The 27799-nt window shown below is 36.0% G+C and overlaps 1 long non-coding RNA gene across 2 annotated transcripts in view; it reads right to left on the reverse strand.

Moving 5' to 3' along the window:
• The window catches only part of LOC118834904, a 40201-nt gene that overhangs the window by 2657 nt on the left and 9745 nt on the right, over positions 1-27799 (reverse strand). For both annotated transcript variants that reach the window (XR_005009358.1, XR_005009357.1), the window contains one exon: positions 4055-4132. This is a non-coding gene — a long non-coding RNA (uncharacterized LOC118834904). The remainder of the gene's footprint in view (positions 1-4054; positions 4133-27799) is intronic.

The following is a 27799-nucleotide window of genomic DNA, read 5'->3' on the forward strand; positions in this document are numbered from 1 at the left end:
GAACTAATAAAAAAATCACTATTCCTACCACATGTCCCATATTAAATATCAGTTCTATCTGTTTGATGTGTTTGGTAAATTCTCTGGTTTCTTCATATGTAAATTCTAGTTATAATCATATTCATTCTTGGGAGTGTATGTGAGAAGTTCCAATAAACAGAATTTCCACAAATTCAATGAAAAGTACAGTATAAACTCCAAGTCCTCTTACCTTTTACCGATTTGTACTTTGGTTGGTTTCATTAGACTACAGAGCAACAAACCAGAAACTTAAAATGAAAACACACAGACACTTTTGCTGATCTAAGCAAATTCCCAACTATAGTATATTGGGCAGTTCTTTTCAGCTGTGAAAATAATTCCAATCTTGACATTCTGTCATGTGATCATAAGATAAAGCAACTTACTGTGCCTCCTTTTAAAAACAACTTTCTTTTTCAGCCGCCCTGTTTGCATGGTTTATAGTATGAGAAACACTTCAATTTCTGGCTAGTGAGACAGCAGAACCTGTGAATTTCAGCCTAGGATGGGCAAGGAGGAAAATCAAAGATATTTCACTAAATAATTAAATCTTTCACATGGCTGGAAGAACACAAATCTGTCTTTTTGGGGGTCAGACCAATAACCTACAAAAGTAATTAATATTTTCCTAAAATCCTGGAAATAACATTTACAGAATTTTTCTGGACCCCATTCTTAATAATCATCTACTTCTTTTCATGGAGTACTCCCCTTCCTCATAATGCAAGATATAGGACACGCAGAATGAAGCAGAAAGTTGGTTAGGTGTCTAATGAATTCAGAAACACCAACCCTAGACAAAACTATTTTTTTCTTCCAACATATCCCCATTAAATCTTCATCAAAGTTTGGATCGCGTAACTCCTTATTGTATACAGAAAAAAATACAAACTCCTGAACCTAACATTTAAGGCCCTCTACAACCTGTTTCCACTTTATTAACCTTATTCAAACAAGTCCCTTACAAACACTCTTATGTTCTAATCTAGCCAAACTGGAATATTGTCCATTTCCCTGATGTTGTCCTGCCCTCCACCACCTCTCTGTAGTTATTAGCTCATCTCACACGCCTGAAAATGTATTTCTTCCAGAGCTCCATCTGATGATTCCCATCCCTTCCTTCAAGGTTTAACTCAGATGCCACCCCTTCCATGAAGTTTTCCCTGTTCCCCTCAACCAAAAATGTTATCTCCCTCTCAAATTTTCCTAGGGCACTTTGTTTAGATTTCTCCCTTTGCCCTTTTCACTTCTGAGACTCTGATCATATTAATCTGTATACATTATCCCCCTACTCCAACACAATGTCCTTGAAGGCAGGGACTGAGTCATTTTCATCTTTTTTTTCTATCACCAGTAAATAGAACAGAGCCATCTACTCCTCCATCCATCTATCTATCTATGTATCTATCTATCTGTCTCTATCTCTCTATCTAATCTATCTATCGTCCAGACCTACTCCTTCCACCAGCGTAGATCTGCAAATCACCTATGAATTATAGTCTCAAACTATTGCCCAGCAGATTGAGTTCAGTGACTTGGTTATGGTCACATAGCCAATATGTCAAGATAGGATTTGAACCCCAAAACTTCCTCACTCCAAAGCTACTCCTTTGCCATATTGCTTCTCATGCCTTACACATTGTAGTAGTTTCTTAAGAAAATTTCTGTTAAGATGTTTAAGGACGGGGGTCCATTGAATCAACCATCTAATCAGCCTAGTCCACTTAAAGAAAACTAGCTTAATGAGATGAGAACAACTCTGGAATCAATCAATCAAGGACACCAGACTAGGTATGAGAAATCTCTGAAAGCCAGAAGTATATTTTAGTTAAGAAGACTAGGTCATGCCTCCATAGGTCTTCTATAAAACAGCAAGCCAGTTCAAAATCTAAGCATTCCAGGGTCTAGCAGCAGAGAGGGAAGAAACATTTCAAGCCAAGCCCCTGAAAAGGAACTGTTCTGAGAGGAAGGAGCTGAGCTTTGGTCTCTTTGCTCCCCTTTGACTAGAGGAGAGCTTTCTGAACTTGGAGGGTCAGAGAACTCGAACTTACTGGTGTCCTAGCACTGTCCCTGGGACAGCAGTGACCGGAAGCAGAATGTATGACCGCAGCTGGACAAATCAGACTCACTGAGGAAAGGCAGCCTCAAGACTCTACAATGAACCCAGCAGAAAGCTATAACTAGAGGGAACTTAACTAATGAGAGAATGAGGCTTCCAGAAACAAGGAGCTGTGATTTACTGCTGTGCCATGCTTTGTAAGCTGGATCTCACTTTACCCTGGACGTACTGGTGGTGGAGTATGTCACAGACTTTTCAGGGGAGCCAGGAGGTGGGGGGCGAGGGGAGATGCGCAGATACTTTATACTAACTGTTCCTACCACACCAACATAACAATATCCCTTTCGAAAAGTTAACTGTCTCACTGACAAATTCATAAAAGCTGATAATCACTAGAGTTAATACACTAGTGTAGGCTTTTGAGTGAGCTTTGGAAAACCATCCCCATCCCCTCAGGACTACCCTTCTAAGGGTAGTCCTAACCAGGTTCTAACCAGGGTCTGAATGGGGGGGGGGAGAAAATTCTAGAGTCTTTGCTACACTTGGATTAACTTTGCAAACTATGAAGGACTATAAAAATGAAAGCACTTATTACTATATAAATGTTAGCTATGATCTTTATAACATCTCTTCCTCTGAAGGCTTCGGAGAAAAACCAAACTTTTGACGCAGTTCTTTTTAGAATCAGTCGTGAAGTACAGCAGTTATGAAAATCAGGGCTGGGCAATAGGTCTGGATAATTTTTTTAAAAACTAGAATAATGCCTAAGAATCTACAAAGAAGAGTGGAATATTCTAACCTTCCTGACTATTCCTTTTTTTGTTTGCTGTTTATGGGACAAATCAGTATAAATTCTGAGCATGTGTTCAGAAGTTGAAAATGAGATCTAAGTATGTATGATGAGGGGGGGGGACAGGGAGGGAGGGAGGGAGAGAGGGAGAGGGAGGGGGAAGGGAGAGAGAGAGAAAGAGAGAGAGAGAGAGAGAGAGAGAGAGAGAGAGAGAGAAATTCAACTAGGACAACATTACTGTAATTATCCTATACTCAGCCAGGTAGAAGTAGCAACACATAAAAAAATCTTTTTCCACTTTCTTTTTTTTCCACTTTCCATTTTATTTACCAGCTAATACTACTGCTAGAACACGGTCATTAGTAGACCAGGTAGCTGACAATGAAGAAGAACACAGGATCATAGATTAAAGAAGATTAAAGTTTAAAGGTGCCTTGGAGGACATCTAACCCAACTCCTTCATCTAAGAGAAGGAAATTGAGGTCCGAATTATTAGATGATCTCTTCCTCCTAAAGAAGCAAGTTCCAAGATCCAAATTTATATGACTCGATATTATCTAGTTCACCACTCCCAGCCCAATGCATGAAACTACTTTATAGCATTCCCACCAATGGTCAAGATAACACATGAATTTTATTTAAGAGCTTCAAAATTTCAGTTTCTCATTACCTTTTAATATATGCTATTACTCAAAGCATAAGAGTATCAAATTTATGAAGTGCAAATGGGGGATAAAATTTTTGTTCGTATGGAATATGTCTCCAAAGGATCACTGCATAGAGGGAAATGGAGAGTCATATGTTAGGTATAAATAAGCTGCAACATATAAAAACTCAGGAGCTTTGAAAGAGAAAAGGAGTAACAGATGTCATTAGGTACATGTATTATAGGAAGAAAAAATGGGTGTGTCAAATGATGAGGGCAAGGGATGACAAGTGACCAGCCAGGAGAAATACAGGAACTTAGAGGAGGCCATGAACAAGAGATATGTAGGATGGGTAGGCATGGATAGTTTGTGACCTCTGTTGGAAACCCTAAATCAATAAGATCACAGATCCATTTGAATATTAAAATTTTATAGTGAATTACAAAAGCTATGAGAATTAAAAGTAATTTAATTATTAAAATGTAATTCTAATTTTTGGGAAAAGCATGTGGAAAATGGCAGCTAGAGCTTTATTACCTTGGGAAATGTTCCATCTTCTTGCTTGGCTGGAAATGTGTCCTGACCAACCCAAACTGTTAGTTTTGGGTGACGGATCTGTAGAAGAACAAGTATGGACACAATTTTATTAAAAAGATATACTCTAAGACCACATATCACCTAAAATTCCCCTGAGTAGACAGTTCCCTGCTAGTAATATCTCATTCAATGTCCAAGTCCCATTAATTCCTTCAGACACCTGGGTTACTATTTAGTTTATAAAGGACCCATAGGAACTTAGCACCTCCAGCTCAATGGATGTAATGTCTATTAAAATATGTCCTATCAACCAATATAACTTTCAGGTAACTTAATGATGGTGCTTCATTACCATTAAGCAAATTCAAACTCTGAGAAAGTCCACTTTTTAAAGTCATGTACAACTAAAGCCTTCGCAAAAAACTCAAAATTCATGAGATCAAAATAAATTAAACAACAAAGTAAATGAAACAACCGAAATTACCTGAAAGGTAAGCAAATTTGTTTGTATTCTGGTAGGGAAAAAGAAGACTGAAGGGCTGCTTTTTGGACAAAATTCCCGCCATTAAATAGGACCAAGCCCAAAGTAGTATACTGACACAAGTGCAAAGGGAAAATACTTCTTTCTACTTTTTTCTCTTTGATTATGAATTCTTGATACATTTATGTGATCACCAAAAAGATAATTTTCTCACGACAATAAAAAGCAATGAAGGAAAAGTCCTGAGTGGTCTGAGGGTGGGTAGGAAGGCAGCAATGGCCAAGAACGACCTCAAGAATACCTAATTGAATCTGGAATAAGAAGTGAGGGACATGGACACATGAAATGGATTGAATGAATAATTCTCTTTTCTAAATATACAAAGGATTCTTATAAGAATGTTGCTAATCAGCTATTCTTTACATTCACTAAGGACAGGGGGAAAAAGCTTAAATTTCAGCAATAGATTCTAGTTAGATATATGAAAGAATTTCTTGGCAATAAGAATTGCTAAATATAAAAGGTTATTAGGAGAAACTGTGAAATCTTTTGGGAAAAAATTCCTAAGTTGAAAACCATCCTTCAGAGCTAAGTTACGTAGATTAAGTTTACTTACTTGTAGGAAGAGCATATTTTTCCCTTTAAGATCTAATTCAGGATGTCTCATTTTTAAAAATCCTAATACTTCACCACAACACACTTGAGAGGTTGATGCATAGATACGGCTGATATTTTTGCTTTCTCAAGTAGAGGTTAAGTTAGTTTGATCGCTAGAATAACTGCAACCATTTTTTCATCCTATTCTATTCTATAAAGTCTGTTCCCTATTTGCCAAGGGGTCTTACTATAAAGGAAGCTATGAATCATTGTCTTCTCTCTTGTCTCCAGCACTTGGCCCCTTCCACATCTTATATTCTATGATGTCAAACATCAAATTACCCACTACTTATAACCCTAAACTATACTAGTCTACAAATATTTTCTCAAAACTAATGGAATGGAGAGGTAAAGTGAGTCTAGAGACTCATCACATGCCTTCACATTTACTATATAAACTTTTTGCCTTAAATGGTCCTAACCAAGTATACTTGTAACCAGGTATATTTCCCACAGTTCACACTCTCATCCTCTGCTGAGAAATTACTCCATGGCTTACATTATTTTCTTAGGTTAAATTTTAGCAAGGAGTAATTTCTTGACTCTCCTGTTTAAAAGTAGGAATGGACTACAAAAACAAAACAGAATCTAAAGTAAACTGATTTGAAAGCTTAAAACAAAAACAAGCACTCACAAATACCTTAGCTCTAGAGGATTAAAAAATGACTGAATATATACTTAACATAAGTACAAGCAACAATTTACAAAATGATTGCATCTGCTTATTTCTATTCTCATGACTTTGGATCTTCAAATATATGCATAAGAAATAATATGGTCATAAATATTGATTCAATTATCTTACTCACATGAACACTTTAAACTGAAATCAAGTAAATGTCATTTAAAAAATTTTGGTGTTTCTTAGGCCCTTCTAGGTACAGGAGTACCACAAGACTGCATATTGTCACCTTACTTATTTAACTTATATGCTGAGTACACCATGTGAAATGCCAAGCTGGATGAATTAAAAGCTGGAATTAAGGTTGCTGAGAGAAGTATCAACAACCTCAGATATGCAGATGATATTACTCTGATGGCAGAAAGGAATTAAGAAGCCTCTTGATGAGGATGAAATAAGAGAGTGTAAAAGTTGACTTGAAGCTTAACATCAAAAAAAAAAAAAACTAAGATCATGGCAAGTGGTTCCATTACTTCCTGGCAAAGAGAGGTAGAAGAAATGGAAGCAGTGTCAGATTTTATATTCCTGGTCTCAAAGATCACTGCAGATGGCAACTTCAGCCCTGAAATTAAAAGACACTTGCTCCCTGAAAGGAAAGCTATGGCAAATCTGGACAGCACACTAAAAAACAGAGATATCAGCTTGATGACAATGGTCTATACAGTCAAAGCTATGGACAAAGTAGCAACGCATGACTGGGAGAACTGTAATGTGTATGTGTACACATATAAGGAAAGCTGAGTGCTGCAGAATTGACACTTTAGAAGCATGCTGCTGGAGAACATTTTTGAGAGTCTCTTGGACAGCAAGGAAATCAAATCAGTCAATACTAAAAGAAATTAATTCAGACTATTCAGCGGAAGGTCAAATACTAAAACTGAAGCTTATATACTTTGGCCACATAATGAAAAGGCAGGACTCAATGGAAAAAAAACCTTGATTTTGAGAAAGATTGAAGGCAACAGAAAAAGAGCCTGGCAAAGGATGAGATGGATAGATAGCGTCATGAAAACAATAAACATGAAGTTGGACAAACTTCAGGAGATAACGGAGGACAGAAAGGATTGGCATGCTACGCTCCATGGATTCACAAGGAGTCACACATGACCAAACGACTGAATAACCACTACCACCAGTGCAACAATGTATGTTTGCATTTGTAAAACTAGAATTTACTACTCAACTTGGCAGGTGGGTAGTGAAATCTACTTGTTAACACACAAGGAAAACCAATGGGTACAAACACACACACTTTTTGGCTGTCAGCGCTATAATTTAAGGGTAGTCGACTCCCAGATGTTGCTGGTCATACCAGAAATGTAAACTTAAACTCTAAATGGGTTACAAGGATCATTTTCTTACAGCAGCATTAAATCAAAGGGTGGATGGTTCTGAAGGATGATGCAGCAGTACTTTCCTTGTGGAGACCAGGATTTAAGCTTGGAATGTTTAAAAGGAAGATAACCTCTAGTGTTTTACCATGTGAATGAGACCCAAGATAAAATGACACAGGAAGAGGCAATGCTCAGCTGTATAAGACAAGCAAAATGCCATAGGAGCATTCTGTCATTCAGAAATCTCAAGTAGTACCTCAACTCTCTCAGGAGAGAAATGGAGAAACATTTAAACGGTGAATTACATTTTATAATACTTTGTAGCAGCAAGTAAATATTTCATTGAAAACACAGAAGGCCTTCAAAGCTAACTGTTATGAATAATGAGCTACTAATAATAAGGGAAAGGAGGGGCAGCTAGATGGCGTAGTGAATAGAGCACCGGCCCTGGAGTCAGGAGAACCTGAGTTCAAATTCGGCCTCAGACACTTGACACACATACTAGCTGTGTGACCTTGGGCAAGTCACTTAACCCCAATTGCCCTGCCAAAAACAAAAAACAAAAAACAAAAAAAAAATAATAAGGGAAAGGAGGATAAGGGAGATTAAAGAGAGAGAAAAGGGAGAGAGGGAGACTGCAACACCAATAATAAGCAACTGCAAAGAACCATTCCATTCTATTGTCCCTAGGGAACCTTCTTCACCTGATTATCATACAACTATAAATGCTAACCTATTCAATGAAATCAAGGGCTTTACAGCTCAAAGTTATCACATATTCTAAATATGTGAAAATGAATTGTATTTTTAGCTAAAAACAAAAATTCTCTCTCTCTCTCTCTCTCTCTCTCTCTCTCTCTCTCTCTCTCTCTCTCTCTCTCTCTCTCTCTCTCTCTCTCTCTTTCTCTGTCTCTCTCTCTCCTTTTGTTACTATGCACAAGCCCATGAAGGTTAGGAGCACCCAGGTGGTGCAGTGTATAGAGCGGTGCAGTCTATAGAGCATCTGGCCTGGAATCTGGAGGACCTGAGTTAAATCCAGTCTCAGACACTTACAAGCTGTGTGATCCTGGGCAGGTCACTTAACCCTGTTAGCCTCAGTTTCCTCATCTGTAAAATGAGCTGCAGAAGAAAATGGCAAACCACTCCAGTATCTTTGCCATGAAAACCCTAAATGGGGTCATGAAGAGTCAGAATTGAATGAAATGCCTGAACAACCACTATGAAGGTTGCGACAAATGTTTTCCTACATTTTTATATACCAACACATACACAGAATTTATCAGTACATGTCAAAAATAACATAAAAAGCAATGAAAAGTTCTATGTGAATTACACATTTAATAAGCTATCTGTTAGTAGTACTCTAAATTCACTTTACATAATTATGGAGAAATTTTAAAAAAACAATTAAAAACATATTTCTTTAGAGTGCTATAAGGTACCTTACCTTAGAAAGCAGAGGTTTTAACCTGATGTCTCCCTGAATCTGTGTGTGTGTGTTTGTGTGTGTGTGTGTGTGTGTCTGTGTGCGCGAAATATATGTATGTATATAGATATATGTATACCTATTGTGTACACATATACATATATATATATATATACACACATATGTACATGTTTATCTTTTATCTATTTGATAATTATTTCCAGGTATTTTGTTTTGGAGACCTGACAAGATGTCAGAATAAAAGGAAGCAATATGCCCCAACGCCCTATCTCACAACCACTTCATAAAGACATAGAAAAGCAGCAGAACAATCCTTTTCAGGAAAACTAAAGTGGAAAAAGTAACAGTGAGTCAATTTTGTAGCCCTGGTCAAGACAGAGGAACAGACAAAGGTCTTCAGGCACTGGGGAGTGAGTCTAGACAGGAATTAACCTCCAGGAGCTTTATATTACCATGGACACAGTTCACCTTCTGAAAAAAAAAACAACCCAAAATTAAGCTTCCAATTCAAAGAAAAAAAATACTGCAGGAAGCCAGAAAGCAAGAATTCATGCACCAAGGAGCCAGTCAAGATCATACAAGATCTGCTTATTTCTCTCCTGCCCACTAACTCCGCCTCCTTCATTGATGGAGTAAAAATGAAAAATCAAGCCCTTAGTTAAAAAAACCCACAAATGCCCAGATTGCTCATGTCCAAAAATACGTGCAACTTTCTGGATTTTCATTGAATTCATTATCTTTCTAGTGGAGGCGAATAATGTTTCATCTTCATTCTTTTGGAATATGGTTTATAATTGTGTTGATCAGAGTTCTAAAGTCTTGCAAAGTTGTTTTCCCTAAACTGTTGATTAAATATATAATTGCTTTCCTAGTTCTGTGAGTCCGTGTGTTTTGTAGGCCTCATGTATAGATCTGAATTGCTTCTTTCATTAAAAAGTAAACATTTCTATTTAAGAATTGGGTACTTAAGGATGCTCTAACATGGTACAGCTGAGTTTTAATAAGAGATAATAGAATCCCCATTCTACTAATGTTTCATCCAGCTAAACTGCATTTCTTTATAACCATCCATAAATGCAAAAGAGACTATATAGTGTATGAATATTCATATAGAGCACAATTTTGTCCCACCGTACAATGCTAACAATACATTTTAAGACAAATTCTCTTTTTTGTTTTGATATTGCCGCACTGTCTGTTCTTTCCCTTCCACCTTGGAGAAAAGCATTTCTGGATTAACTATACCAAAAAGGCTGAATCACGTTCTTCCTGTAATTTTTCAGAAATAGCTATCATCCATTTTAGTGCTCTGCACAGCAGGTGCTAAATAAATGCTTGGCACTGATAGGTTGCTACAGAAATACTTGAAGATTAAGCTTGTAATTAAACAATTATGATGGTATGAATATCAGGAAGAAATTTTTCTACCTGAAATAAATGTTTTTGCCTAGTTGTAGGTCTGTAGGATACTTCTGAGGAAAAACATAAGAGAAAGAAAACTGTGTAGTATTAGTAAAATGTCTATAATGCTACAAATTGACAAACTGATGGTCAAATAGAGACTAACACAAAGTAATCAAGGGTAGGTACATTTAAAAATAATTAAGGGGCCAAATCTAGATTATCTGTTTTCATTACTCAGATTCACCAGATAATCGCTAGTGTTTTATCTCTGTGTTGCATAGGGCTGACCAAATAAACGCATCATAAAACAGGGATCTTTAAACAGAAATCTATTTTTCCCATTGCAAATGTTGCTCCAACAAGTGACAGCACTGTACCTTAATGCCATAAATCAAATAATGATGTGACTGATGTAAATACAGTTTCTTTGGCATGATTCCCTATTGAATGATTAATGATGATGATGAAGTGAACACTGCCAGATATCGCAGAATTATTTTTGATTTTATTACAAAGCATGCATCTTGGCAAAAACGTTGTCTACATTAAATCATGTTCATTTAATATCATAAACGCTTCTCATTATTTCCTGATAACAGCAATACCGATAGCACTACTACTCCATTAAGGAAGGACATTTTTCAATGTGTGTTTTTGTATATACACAATACACAAATATATATATATATATGAATATAAAATATATAAATATAAAAAATACATATGTAAAAATATATACATATATAAAAATGATGCAGCATGTTTCTATCATTCCTACCTGGAAGTGTAGTTCAGTGTCTGTGTTTTAATTCAAAGCAACACTATTGCACAGTAATATATCACATTTGAATAAATATGGTATATCATAGAATAAATAGCTTTTGGTTTATTTTTCATTTCTTTTCATCCGTCCCTGCCATCTACAACCCCATTATGAGCATATATATTACACGTAATTAGTACTGTATATGTGTTTTGTATAGTTTGTTGTGCAGTAGTTTTTCAGTTGTGTCTGACTTTGTAACTCCATTTTGGAGTTTTCTTGGCAAAGATACTAGAGTAGTTTGTCAATGCCTTCTCCAGCTCATTTTATAAATGAGGAAACTGAGATCAACAGGGTGAAGTGACTTGCCCAGGATCACACAGCTAGTGTCTGAGGCCAGAATTGAATACATATTTTAAAATATTACAAATTTTAAATATTATATATGTACATATTCTATACATATGTTTGGGTGCATATAAAGGCCTCACTGAATAGCTATAAAACAAATTATGAGATTAACCATGTCAAGAAAAGTATGAATCTTTCTCCATCTTAAGTTCATCACTTTTTTGGAATGAAGTTGGTAGTGTATTTCATTTTCATTCTTTTGGAGGTTTTGTTTATCATTGTGGTGATTAGATGGTAGTCTGTCTAACACCTCTTCTCTGCTATACTTTTCTCCGGAGTCTCCCAAACACTGAGCTATGTGTGCATCAACCTCATTATCAATGTGTACATCCCTAGAAAGCATATTGCCAAGGTAAACAAACTTACCCACTTCTCTACAGAGCCATTGTGCTGACCTCATTGTTGTATGCCTGTGAAACCTGGACAGTCTACCAGCTCCATGCCAGGAAACTGAATTGCTTCCATTTGAATTGTCTCAGGAAGATTCTGACACTGAGGTCCTTTCTGGAACTAAACTGTCAAGCATTCAGACTCTACTGCAGAGAGCACAACTACGATGAACTGGCCATGTTGTTTGAATGCCAAATGTACACTTGCCTAAAAGACTATTTTATGGAGAACTCACATGGGGCAAGTGCTCACATGGTAGTCAGAAGAAGCGATACAAAGACACTCTCAAGGTCTCTTTTAAGAATTCTGGAATTGATTGTATAACATGGGAGACACTGGCACAAGACCATCCAGCGTGGCATGCCCTCATCAGAGAAGGTGCCATGCTCTATGAGCAAAGCGGAATTGAAGTAGCTCAAAAGAAACGTGAGATGCGCAAATTTAGAGAGTCCACCCCCAATGATCACTTAAGCCACCCTGGCTTAGTTCCCCATTACTTCACATCTGAACTACTGCAATAGCCTGCTGGTTGGTCATCCTTCCCCAGATCTATCCTTGTCCATCCTCCATTTAGCTGCTAAATTGATCTTCTCAGAGACCAAGTCAGACCATATCACCTCCCCGCTCCATTAGATCAATTCCACTGGCTCACTGATTACCTTCAGGATTAAATATAAAATCTCTATAACCTGGCCCCTTCCTCCCTTTCCAGTCCTCATATATCTTACACTTCCCCTCCATCATCCCTATCCAACCAATGTACTCTGAGATCCAGTGATACAGGCCTCTTTGTGGCTCCTTGCAACAGGCATTATACACATTGTCCCAAAAAAGAATAAAAGCATACTGGTTCTAAATCAAAAGCTAGTTTAACCCACACATTTCCCAATTAAAAAAATGCCTTTAGAGTCACTGGTCTTGGCAGTCTGAACAAAACAACTCATTTCACACACCAGCAAAGTTATGCTTAAGATTCTGCAAGCAAGGCTTCAGCAATATGTGAACCAAGAATTACCAGAAGAGCAGTCTAGCTTTCAAAGAGGCAGAGGAACTAGAGACAAAGCTTCCAACATTCACAAGGGAGTTCCAGAAAAAAACATCTACTTCCACTTCATTGACTACACTAAAGCCTTTCACTGTGTGGATCACAACAAAATAGGACAGGTCCTCAAAGAGATGGGAGTACCAGATACTTGTCACCTGAGGAACCTGCATGTTAGAAACGAAACGGAAATAATGGTTGGTTTAGGATTGGAAAAGAAATACTGCATATTGTCTGCAATACTGTATAAGACTGCATATTGTCACCTTACTTATTTAACTTATATGCTGAGTACATCTTGTGAAATGCCATGTTCTAGGGCATTTTCTCAAAGACTGTCTAAAGCATTGGATTTACTTATGACAGCTTTTTAGATAACACATTTTCCAACATTTCACAAAAGAGATTTTGGGGGTTTTTTCCCAGTCAGATACTCCTCTCTGACCCCTTTGCAGAGGCGAGAGGACCAAGAGTGTGGCACATTGGACATATCTTCATATGTTTGATATATTAATTAGTCTTGCTGTTTTTTCTTCTTTTTACTCTTTAAAAAATATGATTTGGGGGCAGCTAGGTGGCACAGTGAATAGAGCACTGGCCCTGGAGTCAGGAGGACCTGAGTTCAAATGTGACCTCAAATACTTGACACATAGTAGCTGTATGACCTTGGGCAAGTCACTTAACCCCAAATTCTTGGCTCTTCCCCCTACCCCCCAAAATATGATTTGATATATGGGTTGGTAGAGGGGGTAAAGGGAGGATACTGAGAAAAATTTTCATGATATACAAAAAGATATGTATGTATGTACACACACACACACACACACACACACACGAAAAAGTGAAAACAAAACTTAAATAAAAGTAGCAATGGTAGAAGGAAGAGCCAGAAAGACCATCGACTAAACTTCACAAAACCCCACAGGTTAATCAATACTTTTGGTGGAATTAAGCTGTTGACTGTAGGATCACATGAAAAGGAAGCAAAAAGATAGAGGAGAATATAAGCTGTATCATATCAATTCAAATGTAAAAAAAATGAAGGGAAAAAAACTCCTGTAGTCTCCAGGAAGAAGTGGAATCCTGAGAGACTAGCTGGGTGAGATGGCAAAGGGAAGGATTGGAGCAGAGGGAAAGAAAGGGGAAAATCATGATTCAGTAGTGGGAGGGGGTCCCACTAAAGAAAACTCCCATGAAGGGAGAGAGATATTCTATAAAAAGAGATGGAGATTTAAGATTGGTTATAATTTCCAGGGATTTTGGTGGTTAGAGAAATCACTTCCTCAGAGATAGTCTTGCAAATTCAGGGGCAGCATTCCAGCCTCAGATGATGAGAAATCACGGTGGGCATGGGAGGGGTCAGGGGACCTGTGACATCCACAAGGGTAAAAGGCCATGGACCCAGAGAAGAGACTTCATAGCAAATGGGGGTGGGGAATGATGGGAGGGCTAGGACAGTAATGAAGCACACAATCAGGGACACAGAAAAATTTCCACCAGGGAGTAATATTTCTAGCCTCCCTATCTCCAGCAGAAATGGATACTCCTAAGAGTGAGGCACAAGAGAAAAGCAGGAGGAGGAGGTAAGATATACAAGGCAATCACATGGGAACAGTTTAGAAGAGGGAACTCAAACTAGGTATCTTGGAAGATTTAATTCCATGAGGAATAAAAAAAAAACTAAAGAAGGAAAAAATAAGCCAAAAGACCATGAACTAAAGAATAAAAGTTAAGAACAGACAGAAATGGCAAAGAATTAATCAAACAAATGAGGGAAGGCAATCTTTTTTAGAAAATTGTGCAGAAATAGAAAAAAATTAGCAAATAAAAGAAGTTAAAAGGGAGAAGAGAATGGAGAGTTTTACTCAACAACTTAACTAAGAGGAAACAAGGGGAAAAATTAGGTAACTAGATAAAATGAAAGAATGAAAAGTTTTAAAAGTAAAATTCCAAAACTAGGCAAAGCCGTGGCAAAAGGGACATGGGTTGAGGGGAAGAAAAGGAGTTACAAAAGTTCACCGAAGAAAAAAAACTCCCTAAACAAGAGAATTTACCAAATGGAAAAAGAGGTGCAAAAGCTCACTGAAGAAAATTATTCCTTAAAAATTAAAATTGGGCAAGTGGAAGCTAATGACTCCATGAACCTTCAAAGAACAATAAAACTAAGTCAAAAGAATTTTTAAAATGTGAAATATCACACAGGAAAAATGAATGACCTAGAAAATAAATCAAGGAGTGGTAATTTAAGAATTATTGGAATGACCTAAAAGCCGTGATCAAAGAAATAGCTTAGACATCATATTTCAAGAAGTTATCCAGGAAAACTGTCCTGATATCTTAGATGAGGGTAAAATAGAAATTGAAAGAATCCAACAATCACCTCCTGAAGGAGATTATAAAATGAAAACTCCCAGGAATATTATAGCCAAATTCCAGAGCTCCCAAATCAAGGAGAAAATACTACAAGCAACCAGAAAGAAACAATTCAAATATTGCAGGGCCACAGTCAGGATCACAAAAGATTCAGAAGCTTCCACAATAAAGGAGTGAAGGCTAGGCAAGGAGCTAGGATTACAACCAACAATAAACTACCCAGCAAAACTAAGTATCATCCTTCAGGAGAAAAAAAAATGGTTATTTAATTACATAGTGGACTTCTAAGGATTCTTGATGAAAAGACCACAGCTGAATAGAAAATCTGTCATTCAAACAGAAGAAGAGAAGCATAAAAAGGTAAACATGAAAGAGTAATCATATGGGACTCAGTAAAGTAAAACTGCTTACATTCCTATATGGGAAGATGATACATGTAATTCCTAAAAAACTTTATCATTATTAGAAGGAGACTGCATAGACAGAGTGCATAGGTATAAGTTGAATTATATTGGGATGATCACCAAAAAAAAAAATGAACGAATAAGAGGGATGCATTGGGAGAAGGGGGAAGGGAGAGACAGAATAGGGAAATTTTTCTCATGTAAAGTGAGTGTCAAAGAAATACTTTAAAGTGTAGGGGGGAAACAAGCGGAGAGTGGGGGTTAGATGGCAATGCTTGAACCTCACTCTTACTGGAATTGGCTCAAAAAGAGGTACAGAAATCTCTCTTACACAACTGACAAATAGGAAGGGAAAGGGATAAGAAAAATGGGAGAAGGGGATGATAAAAGGGAAAGCAGATTAAAGGAGGCAGTGGTCAGAAGCAAAACAGATTTTTAAGGGAGGAAAGAATAAAAAGAGAGAAGAAAGGTAAACAGAAGAAAATAGAATGGAGGAAAATACATAGTAACAATAATTGGGAATGGAAATGGGAAGAGCTAACCCATAAAATGGAAGTGGATAGCAGAACGGATTAGAATGCAACAATACGTTGTTTACAAGAGAAACCCTTGAAACAGTAAGACACACAGAGTTAAAATAAAGGGCTGGAGAAGAATCTTCTACTGAAGTAAAAAAGGCAGGGTTAGCAATCGTGATCTAAGACAAGCAAAAGCAAAAGCAGCCCTAATTAAAAGCGATAACCAGGAAAACTACATTTTGCTAAAAAAAGGTACCACGAATAATATCGAAAATTTTTATAGCAATTTGCTCTCATAAAGGCCTCATTCCTCGAATATATAGGGAACTGAGTGAAATTCATAAAAACAAGAGCCATTCTCTAATTGATAAATGGTCAAAGCACATGACCAGGTAGTTTTCAGAAGAAATCAAAGCTATCTAAAGTCATATAAAAATACTCTAAATCACTATGGATTAGAGAAGAGCAAACTGAAACAATTCTGAGATACCAATTAATACCTATTAGAAATGACAGATTATAGAAGGCATGATGAAGGAAAATAGGTGCCTTAGTGAACTGCTGGTGGAGTAGTGAACTGGTCCAACCATTCTGGAGAACAATCAGAAACTATGCCCAAAGGGCTATAAACTGTGCATACTCTTTGACCCAGCAATACCATTAGTAGATCTGTATCACAAAGATATCAAAGAAAAAGAAAAAGGGCTTACATGTAAAAAAAATTATACCCAATTTATTTTGTGGTGGCAAATATTTGGAAATTGATAGAACTGGGGAATGGCAGAGAAAGTTGTGGCATATGACTACAATGGAATACTGTTGTGCTGTAAGAAATGATGATGGCAGTGGTTTCAGAAAAAAATTCAATTAAAAAAAAACATGGCAAGATCTGTATGTGCTGATGCAAAGTGAAATAAGAAAAACCAGAAGATCATTGTACACAGTAACAGCAATACTGTAATGATGATCCGCTGTGAAACACTTGGCTACACTCATTAATACAATGATCTAAGACAATCCCAAAGGATTTATGATGAATAAATGCTATCCACCTCCCGAGGGAAAATGATGAGTGCAAACTGAAGTACTGAGTGCAAACTGATCAGCTTCCCAGTCTCCATGGTTTTGCTAGACAACAAAAGCACTTTCTTCAGAGTTTCTTGATAGAAAACTCACACCCCAGAATATGACAGCCTTTCCACAAAATCCAATGCTGAACTGAGGTGGTAACTCGAGTGGCTAGGAGGATAGGTTAGGTGGGAAAAGTCCAGGTCCCAGCTCTCAAGAATGGGATTGACTGGGTTTGGAGGAGAATCATCCCAGACTAGTGTTCTCGTGTGTACAAGGGAGTGAGTTTGGAAAGTGTCCTCTCCCTTCTCTAGAAACTGGTTCTGGTCTTTCCAGCCTTTACAAAGAGGTAGTTTGGGTCCAAAAAACAAGTACCTGCATGCCTTTTTTTTTTCCAATGAGAATTTGTGAATTAAATAACTCAAATAATCTAGATGTTGGAGATTGCTGCTTAATATGAAAGTAAATAAAAATTTAAATTCATTATTGTTTAAAAAAGTACAAACTGTGCGAAGTACGTTTTCTTGCTTTCGTTTTTTTGCTTTGTTTTGCAATGTGGCTAATATGGAAATATGGTTTGCATGATTTCACATGTATAACTGATATCATATTGTTTGTAGGGAAGAGTTGGGAGAGGGGGAATCTGGAACTCAAAATTAAAAAACAAAAGAATGTTAAAAATTAATTAGTATTATTTAAAAAGACAAGCATTCACAAACACTAATACAATAATAATAGTAAAGTTCAATGAACCTCTCAATTTTGAGGAAAACTAACAAAGATGAAAGCAAAATTTTACTGGAGAAATTATAACTAAAAGATTTATGGGGTCCTCTAAATGGGAGTGCTAAAAAATAGAAATATTTTTCAAAAACACATGGAACTTTTATAAAAATTGACCATATGCTAATAATAAATAAATACATGATAATAAATTTAAATAATAATATGCATGTTATGGATAATAATTAATAAATATAATAAAAATACTTGCAAAAAAAGTAAACATGTTCTTTACAAGTCCTAACACAATTTAAAAAAAGGAATCAGTTCTTGGAGCACAAGCAAAAAAGACAGTCCCAAATGAAGAAAACAACGAAATGCTAAATAATGAACAAATGAAATAAAAATAAGGAACAAAATATGGAAAAAATAATTATGCAAAAGAAAAATATGATAAAAGAAAAAGCTAATATTTCTGAGATGCAAATAAAGCAGTATTCAGAACCAAAATTATATCCCTAAAAATATATTAACAATATAGAAAAAAGAGACAAACAATATTTATTTTTAAAAATTAGAAAGCCAAACAATATACTCAAAATAAGAACTTCACAGAAGGGGAAAGATTGAAAATCAGAGAACTAGATAAACTAGAAACCAAAAAGCCTAAAGAAACAATCAATTTTAAAAAGCTGGTTCTTTGAAAAGACTAACATAATTGTAACATGTTAGCCAACCAAATTAAAAAGAAAGCAAAAAAATCAAATCAACAAATTGGCAAGTAAAACAAAGTGAAGGCAAAACAAGTCCATAATTTTTTTTAAAATTATCAGAACCTATTTGTACAGTTATATTCTAAGAAAACTGAGAACATAAAAGAATATTTTCAAAAGCATAAAATACCCAACTAATAGAAAACCAATTTTAAATAATCCAATTTTTGAAAGCTTCGTGGAATTAGCTATAAAGGAACTATCAAAGCACGGAGAAAATCCTCCTTGTCCTGATGGACTCACAAGCTTTTAAAGAATTATTGGTATCAATACTATACAAATTATCTTCAAAATTTAATAAAGTATCAGACTCTTTTTATGAGACAAATATAGTCCTAATAACCAAGACAGCGTAAGATAAAGCAGCAACAGAGAACTACAGAACTCCACCTTAAATAGTATCAATTCAAAAATTTTAAATAAAATCCTATGAAACAGACAATAACAATTCATCCAAGAAGTCATTATAAACAAATTAGATTTACACCAGGGAGGTAAGGATAGTTCAACATTAGGAAAACAATCAACATAACCACATGATTTTCTCAATAGATGCAGAAAAAGCCTTTGACAAAGCTTCACACTCCTTTTTTCTAGAAATTCTAAAAACTACAGGCAAAAGGGGACATTTTTAATATATTTTTTAAAATATTCATCAAAAACCAAAAGCAAGTACTATATATTATTGGGAGTCACTAGAAATTTTCCCAGTAAATATAAGAATAAAGAAAGGACATTTATTCTCCCCACAATTATTTTATACAATTTTTGAAATGCTAGCATTAGAGGTAAGCTTAATGCACTCTTAGTACAGATTCAATGCTGGGACAAGATAAAGCACTTCCAAATGACTCAACAATTAACAAAAGGTTTACTTAGCCCTAACAAAGAAACAAGGACATAGTAGCACTTAGCTTCTCTGAAACATCCCCTCCTCAATCACCGTATGGATTACTACTAACAACGTTAAAAAAATTTTTAAAATATGATCATATTAACATGTCAAAGAGACTTGAAAAATCCAATGCCCATTTCTGCTAAAAACACTAAAATGCATATGAATAAATAAACTTTTCCATAATATGATAAGCAGTATCTATCTAAAACCAAGAGTCAGTATTGTATGCAATGCAGAAAAGTTAGAGACCTTTCCAGTAAAATCAGGGGTAAAGGAAAGATGCCCACGGTCCCCACTCCTACTTAACATAGTGCTAGGAATGTTACTTACAGCAGTAACAAGGAAAAGAAATCAAAGGAATAAAAATAAGCAATGATGCGGATAAAATGTTAGTTTACTTGTAGTTGACTAAAATCAAGTGAAATAATAACAACAGGAAAACTGCAGGATATTAAATAGATATACAAATGCCATTAGCATTTCTGTATGGAACCAACGCTACAGGAAAATACAGAAAGGCAAATTTCCATTCAAAATAATTAGAGAACATCTAAAATATATGAAAATTTATCTACCAAGACACCCTCAGGAGCTATATGAATGTAACTATAGACCATTCTTTACAGAAATAACTCTTCATAGGTACGCCATGTCAATATAATAAAAATAACAGTATCATCTAAATTAACTGACCTGAGAGGCATCTAGGTGGTACAGTGAGTAGAGCACCAGTTCTGGAGTCAGGAGGACCTGAGTTCAAATCTAGCACCAGACACTTGACACCTTTACTAGCTGTGTGACCTTGGGCAAGTCACTTAACCCCAGTTGTCCTGCCTTCCCCCCTCCAAAAAAAAAACACCATAAATTAGCTGACCTATCCATTGCCATACCAGTCAAACTGCCAAAGGATTATTTATAGAGCTAAAAAAAATAACAAAATTAATCTGAAGAATAAAACTCAAGTATCTCAGAGACACAAAAGAAAAGTGAGAAAGAAGTGGCATCTATGTACCAGATCTCAAAATATATTATAATATAGTAAAAATCAAAACTATTCAGTACTAGCTAAAAAACAGAAGTACAATCAATAAGGAGAACATATTATGTATAAGTATACAACATAAAGAAGAAAATAAATATAATAACACAGTATTTGATAAACACAAACTCCTCAGCTACTGTGGAAAGGATGCTCTATTTGAGAAGAACTGAAAGGAAAAACTGGAATGTATTCTGATAGAAATTAAGTAAAGACTAATATCTCATTACAGTTGTGGTTCAGTTGTGTCCAACTCTTTGTGATCCCATGGACCATACTGTCCATGTGGTTTTATTGGCAAAGATACTGGAGTGGTTTGCCATTTCCTTTTCTAGAGGATTAAGGCAAATAAAGGTTAACTGACTTGCATGAGGTCACACAATTAGTAAGTATCTGAGGCCAGATTTGAATTCAGGTCTTCCTGACTCCAGGCCCAGTACTGTATCCACTGGACAATTAGCTGCCCTGAAAAAGCAAATAAAGGCATACAAAGATAATCTATTCAGTAAATAGGAATAAGAAACAAAGGTCTTCTTAGAACCTTAATATCTTTAAGAGTTATAGAGACAGATATGACAGAGGGTCTATGAGTGGATTTGGACTCTTAGGAGAACACATGAAAAACTAGGAGAGGGGACTATTTGTAGGAATAAAGAGGAAGAACAGAGAAGGAAATCACAATTGCATAAAGGTAGATAATATGAACAGTATAGTCATAGAGAAGGAGCGAGGGGAATGAGCATCTCATGAACTTCACTTTCGTCTGAACCAGATGAAGGATTGAATATAGCTGTACTTCTCCCACCCATACCTCAACATACACACATACACACACACACACACACACACACACACACACACACACGCACACACACATTGGTGTAGAAATACATTTCACTCAAAAGGGTAATAGGAAGGGAAAGAGACAAAGGGGTTGTTAGGGAGAGGCAGGACAGGTCAAGTAAAGGAACAGACGTAAGCAAAATATATTCGAATGTTTCAGGAAAGAATGTGAAAGGGAAATTCAAATTAAAGGAAAAAAAGTAAAAACCTGGGATCAGAGGTAGGTAAAAGGAAGATGAGCTATAACAGAGAAAGATGAAGTTTCACTTATAAAATCTCAAATGTCAGACAAACTCCCTCTAATTTGCCATCTTCTTATTTGTGAAGAGAGTGCAGGGAAAAGGAAAAAGGACAAGAGGAAGAAATAGAGGAAAACACAATCATAACTGTGAACATGAGTGGGATTACTTCACCAATAAATTGGAAGACAGAAGCACACTTTTAAATACAAAGATTCACATGGAGTTCAAATGATGGGCTGGAGCAAAGTTTATTAGGCTTGAGATGAAAATGAAAAAAATCATGATTTCATATAAAATTGCAATAAATATGGACATAATTCAAAGAGATAAGCAGCAAAATTACATTATGCTCAAAAGCACAATAGTACCAAATTAATATCACTAAAGCACAGTATCTAAATTCTTTGAAGGTTCCTAAAATTAGAGGGAGAAATAGTAAAAATTATAATCATGTATACTTAACATATGCCTTTAGATCCAGATCAGGACTGCACATTGCACGCTGCTTGCAGCCTGTCAAAGGATTTTGGGTGACCTGTGAAAATGTAAATCCCTCAGCAAGACTGACTATGTGAAGTTCCCTCAGGGCAGGTCTGTACAACATGGGGCTGCTTTCACCTACCAAAGGACTTTAGGCAGCCCATGAAAAATGTAGAGAACATAAAACAGGCCTGTACAATATCTAGCCTGAGGGCCACTTTGGTGGGCTGCAAGAGGTCCGGAGGCTGTATGTTGTGCAGGCCTGAATTCTCAATAAATGAATAAATAAATGAAATAAAGATGTCCAGGACTTGAAGAGAACTTAAGAAAAAACAGAGATAATAGATCTCTAGCAATTACTTCAAGGGACTAGAAAGAAATTTATATATGTCTTAGCTATACATAGCATTTTACAAAAAAAAAAAAGACTATCTTTGGGCATTAAGACTTCAGAAAAAGTGTAAAAAAAGCAAAAATAAGCATATCACATACAGATCACAATGCAATAAAAGTTACATACATATAACCCATAATTTTAAATTATGTTATTATTAAAGGGCATTAAAATTAAAAAGTAACTGACAACTAAATAACATTTACTTCTAAAGAACTAGTGGGTCAGAGAACAAAGTTGCAGGATATAAAATCCCACAAATCTTCAGCATTTTTGTATATTACAAAAAAAAAACCCCACAAAACTAACTAATCAGCCAGGAGACATAGAAAGAGAAATTCCATTTAAAATATTACAGATGGCATAAAATATTTGGAAGATTACCTGCCAACACATGCATGGGAATTATATGAACATAATTACATAATTCTCTTCCCATAAAGAAGGACACATATTAATAACTTAGAGAAATGTTCATTGTTCATGGGTAGGCCAAGACAACATAAAAAAAATCCTACCTAAATTAATTTACTTATTCAGTGTCATACCAATCAAACTACTAAAGAATTACTTTCTAGAGATAGAAAAAAAATAACAAAATTCATCTGGAGGAACAAAAGTTCAAGAATATCAAAGGAATCAGTGAAAGAAATGGGAAGGAAAGGGGCCTGGCAACATGAGATTTCAAACAAAATTACAAAGCCATAATTGTCAAAACAATTTGGTACCGACTAAGAAATAGAGACGCTGACCAGTAGAATGGATTAGGTATACAACAGAATCAAATAAATATAGGTAACAGAATATGTGGTAAATCAAAGATTCCAGCTGTTGGGGAAAATTTTAGTATTTGATAAAAACTACTGGAAAAACTAGAAAGTAATCTGATAAAAATGAGCCAACAAAACAACATCTGAAATTGTGTACCAATACAAGCTCAAAATGAGTTCTTAATTTAGACATAAAAAGAGATAACATAAGCAAATAGATGGGCGTGGAAGAAATTACCTATCAGATTTATACAAAGGGAAAGATCTCATTATCAAACAAGGAATCAAGGGGTTCACAGGAGAGATAATGGATAATTTTGATTAGGTAAAATTTTAAAAGTTTTGCAAAGATGGTGGAGAAAAGACAGGGATTTGCCCAAGCTATCACAAATTACTGTCCAAACAACTTAAAAATAATACTTCCAAACAAATTCTGGAACTGCAAAACCCACAAAAGGATAGGGTAAAACAAATTTCAAGCTCAAGACAACCCAGAAGGTTGGCAGGAAAGGTATGTCACACTAGATTGAGAATGGAGCCCAATCCAGGGCAGGCAATGCCCTATCAAGCCAGCAGCAGGCATTGGGGGCAACTGAATCAGAAACTACAGCTTCCAGAGCTCTCAGCCCATAGAGGGCGAGAGGGTCAGACAACTGGTCAGAAGGAAATTACAAGGGTCTCTTTGTTCACATTTGGTACAGGACTCTGTTATACTGCCCATACATAGATCTGAGTGGCAGTCCTAGGTCACAGTCCCAGGGTGAGGAAGAACATGAGCACACCAGAGCTTGCAGCCTCAGGAGAACAAAGACCCTGAGCACAGTTTCAGGGAGGAAAAGAGTATACAACGTTGCTGCACAGGTCAAGAGAATAGTAAATATACCTCTCCTCAGATCATACAAATTTGGAAAAACTTAAAATTTACAGATCTCCAGAATGAGCTCTCAAAACAGCAGTATAAAAAACCTGAAGCTTAGGATAGTGCCTCCTCCACCCTGGTAGCAGAGCCCAACTTTAATATAAAGATAAAATTCAAGAAATAGGCTGGAAAAATGAGCAAACAACAACAAAAAAAGAACCTGACCATTAAAAGTTACTATGGTGACAAGTAATCTCAAAACAAAAACCCAGAAGAAGACAACAAAGTCAAAACTTACACATCCAAGGCCTCAAAGAAAAATGTGAATTGGTCTCGACCCTAAAAAGAATCTCTGGAAGAGTTCAAAAAGAATTTTAAAAATCAAGTAAGAGAAGTAGAGGAAAAATTGGGAAAAGAAATGAGAGTTATGTAAGAAAATCACGAAAAAAAGCCAACAGCTCAGTAAGCACAAAAAAAAAATACCAAAGCAAATAACATCTTAAAAAACAGAACAGGACAAATGTCTGTTTGTTTTTTAAAAGGCACAAACATCTACTGAAGAGAAGAACTTATTACAAAGCAGAATTGGCTAAATGGAAGAAGATATACAAAAATTCATTGAAAAACCCTTTAAAAAGCAAAATTGGTCAAATGGAAGCAGAGGTATAAAAATTCACTGAAGAAAAAACTTAAAAAGTAGAATTGGTCAAATGGAAAAGGAGGTACAAAGGCTCACTGAAGAAAATCATTGCTTAAATATTAGAATTGGGCAAATGGAAGATAATGACACCATGAGACATTAAGAAAGAGGTAAAACAAAGTCATAAAAATTTTAAAAATAGGAAAAAAATGTTAAAGATCTCGTTGGAAAATAACTGACCTGGAAAATGGAACAAGGAAAGATAATTTAAGAATTACTGGTCTACCTGAAAGCCATGATCAAAAAAAGAGCCTAGACATCATTTTTCAAGAAATTATCAAGGAAAAACTGCCCTGACATTTTAGAATCCAGAGGACAAAACAGAAATTGAAAGAATCTGCCAATTACCTCTTGGAAGAGATGCCAAAATGAAAACCCCCAGGAATATTATAGCCAAACTCCAGAGCTCCAAGGTCAAGGAGAAAATATTGCAAGCAGCCAGAAAGAAATAATTCCTACATCATGAAGTCACAGTCAGGATAACACAAGATTTAGCAGCTTCTACATGAAAGGATCAGAGGCCTTGGAATGATATTCTGGAAGGCAAAGGAGGTAGGATTACAACCAAGAATAACCTACCCAGCAAAACTAAGCATAACTATTCAGGGGAAAAAAATAAATATTTAGTGAAATATAGAGCTTTCAAGTATTCCTGATGAAAGGTCCAGAGCTAAATAGAAAATGTGACTTTCGAATACAAGACTGAAGAGAAGCATAAAAAGGAAAACAGGAAAGAGAAATGATTAGATTCAATAAGGTTAAACTTTATATTCCTACATGAGAAGATGATACTTGTAACTCCTAAGAACATTATCACTATTAGGGCAGTTAGAAGGACTATACATAGACAGAAGGCATGGATGTGAGTTGATTAGGATGGGTTGATTTCCCCCAAAATAAAATTAATAGGTAAGAAAACAGGATGCACTGGGAGAAGGGCGAAGGCAAAAAAGGGTAATCATCTCACTTAAAAGATGAGGGAAAGGACTTGAACAGTGTAGGGGAAGATGCGGGGATGGCAAACAACACCTGAACCTTATTCTCATCAGAACTGGCTCAAAGAAGGAATAACATACACACTTAGTTGGGTACAGAAATCTATTCTACCCTACAGAAAGTAGGAGTGGAATGGGATAAGAAGAGGGAGAGGGGACTGACAGAAGGAAAGGCAGATTAGTGAAGGTGGTGGTGAGAAGCAAAACACTTTTGAAGAGGGACAGGGTGAAAGAAGACAGGATGAGATAAATAGGGGGGAAAGTAGGATGGAGGGAAAAACACAGTAATCATAACTATGAAAAATTTTTTACCCCAAATTTCTCTGACAATGGTCTCATTTCTCAAATATATAGAGAACTAAGTCAAATTAATAAGAATAAATTTATAAGAAATGTTTATATCATCCCCAATTGATAAAGGCTCAAAAGATATGAATAGGAAGTTTTCCAACGAAGAAATTAAAGCTATCTCTAGTGATATAAAAAAATGCTCTAAATCACTATTGATTAGAGAAATGAAAAATAAAATTCGGAGGTACCACCCCACACCTATGAGATTGGCTAATATGACAAAAAAGGAAAATGAGAAATATTGAAGGAGATGTGGAAAATTGAGACACTAATGCACTGTTGGTGGAGTTGTGAACTGATTTCAACCATTTTAAGACAGCAATTTGGATCTATGCCCAAAGGGCTATAAAACCATGTGTGTCCTTCAACCCAGCAATACTACTACTAGGTCTGTATCCCAAAGGGATTTTTTTAAAGGAAAAGGACAAAAATATTTATAGCAGCTCTTTTAGTAGTAGCAAAGAATTGGAAACTGAGGGGATGCCCATCAATTGGGGGAATGGCTAAACAAGTTGTGGTATATGATTGTAATGGAATACTATTGCACTGTAAGAAATGACAAGCAGGATGCTCTCAGAAAAACCTGGAAAAACTTATATAAGCTGATGCAAAGAGAAGTGAACTGAACCAGGAGAAAAATTTATACAATAACAGCAATATTGATAATCAACTTTGAAATACTTAATAACTCTCATCAACACAATGACAATCACAATTCCAAAGGATCATGATAAAATACGCTATCTAGATAGAGAGATGGTGGACTCAGGAGTGTAGATTGAAGTACATTTTCTTCTCTTTCTTGCTTTTTTCGGAGGGGAGAGGATGGAGAGAACATGACTAAAGCAGAAAATTATTTTGCATGACTACACATATTTGTAACGGGGTTTGTTTTTCTTTCTTTGTCAATGTGGAGGAAAGGGGAAATGGAGGGGAGAACATTTCAAATAAAAAATAAAGTTGAATATTTTTAAAAAAGTATAACCAATGCAGAAGTGATAGCCTAGGGAAGAACTGAGAGGTATAAGGAATGGAAGTCATGACGAGGACAAAGAAAAGTGTTAGGGGTTACAAGAAATAGGGAGAGAGGGAATAATAAAGAAAATTATATAGTCTGGTGGAGCAATAGATGGAGCATTAAACCCACAATCAGGAAGAACCAAATTTAAATCCCATCTCAGAAACTAGCAGTGTGACCTTGGCAAGTCACTTAACTTCTCTGACTCAATTTCCTCATCTGTAAAAATAGAGATCATAATAGTCCATAGCCAACAGAACAGTTGTGAGGATAAAACATTTGTAAAGTGCTCTGTAAACTTCAAAATGCGAATGCGTAGCCTAAAAAAAGTTAAGATCAGATAAAGGGATTTTGAAGTTTATGCATATGGAAATAGAACAGTTGTAACTGATGGTGAATATCAAAGGTATGACAATGTCTATGTGAAGGAGTGGTGGTGGAGAAAATAGGAATTTATTAAATTGAGAAACTGTCAAATGAGTATCTGAAGGAATGTCAATATGGATCTTGAAGTCACTTAGAAAGAGGCAACAAGGAAAGGAAGACTGTGAACCAGGCAGTTAATGAGAAAGGAGAGAGAACATCCTGGGGGTCAGTAGATAAACAGCCACCAGGATCTACAAAAAATAAATTTGGATTGAATGAACTTCAAAGGAGATGCTGTTGAGTGATAGTACCAGAGGGAG

This window comes from Trichosurus vulpecula, chromosome 1, assembly GCF_011100635.1.
Source record: "Trichosurus vulpecula isolate mTriVul1 chromosome 1, mTriVul1.pri, whole genome shotgun sequence".
NCBI classification, from domain to species: Eukaryota; Metazoa; Chordata; class Mammalia; order Diprotodontia; family Phalangeridae; genus Trichosurus; species Trichosurus vulpecula.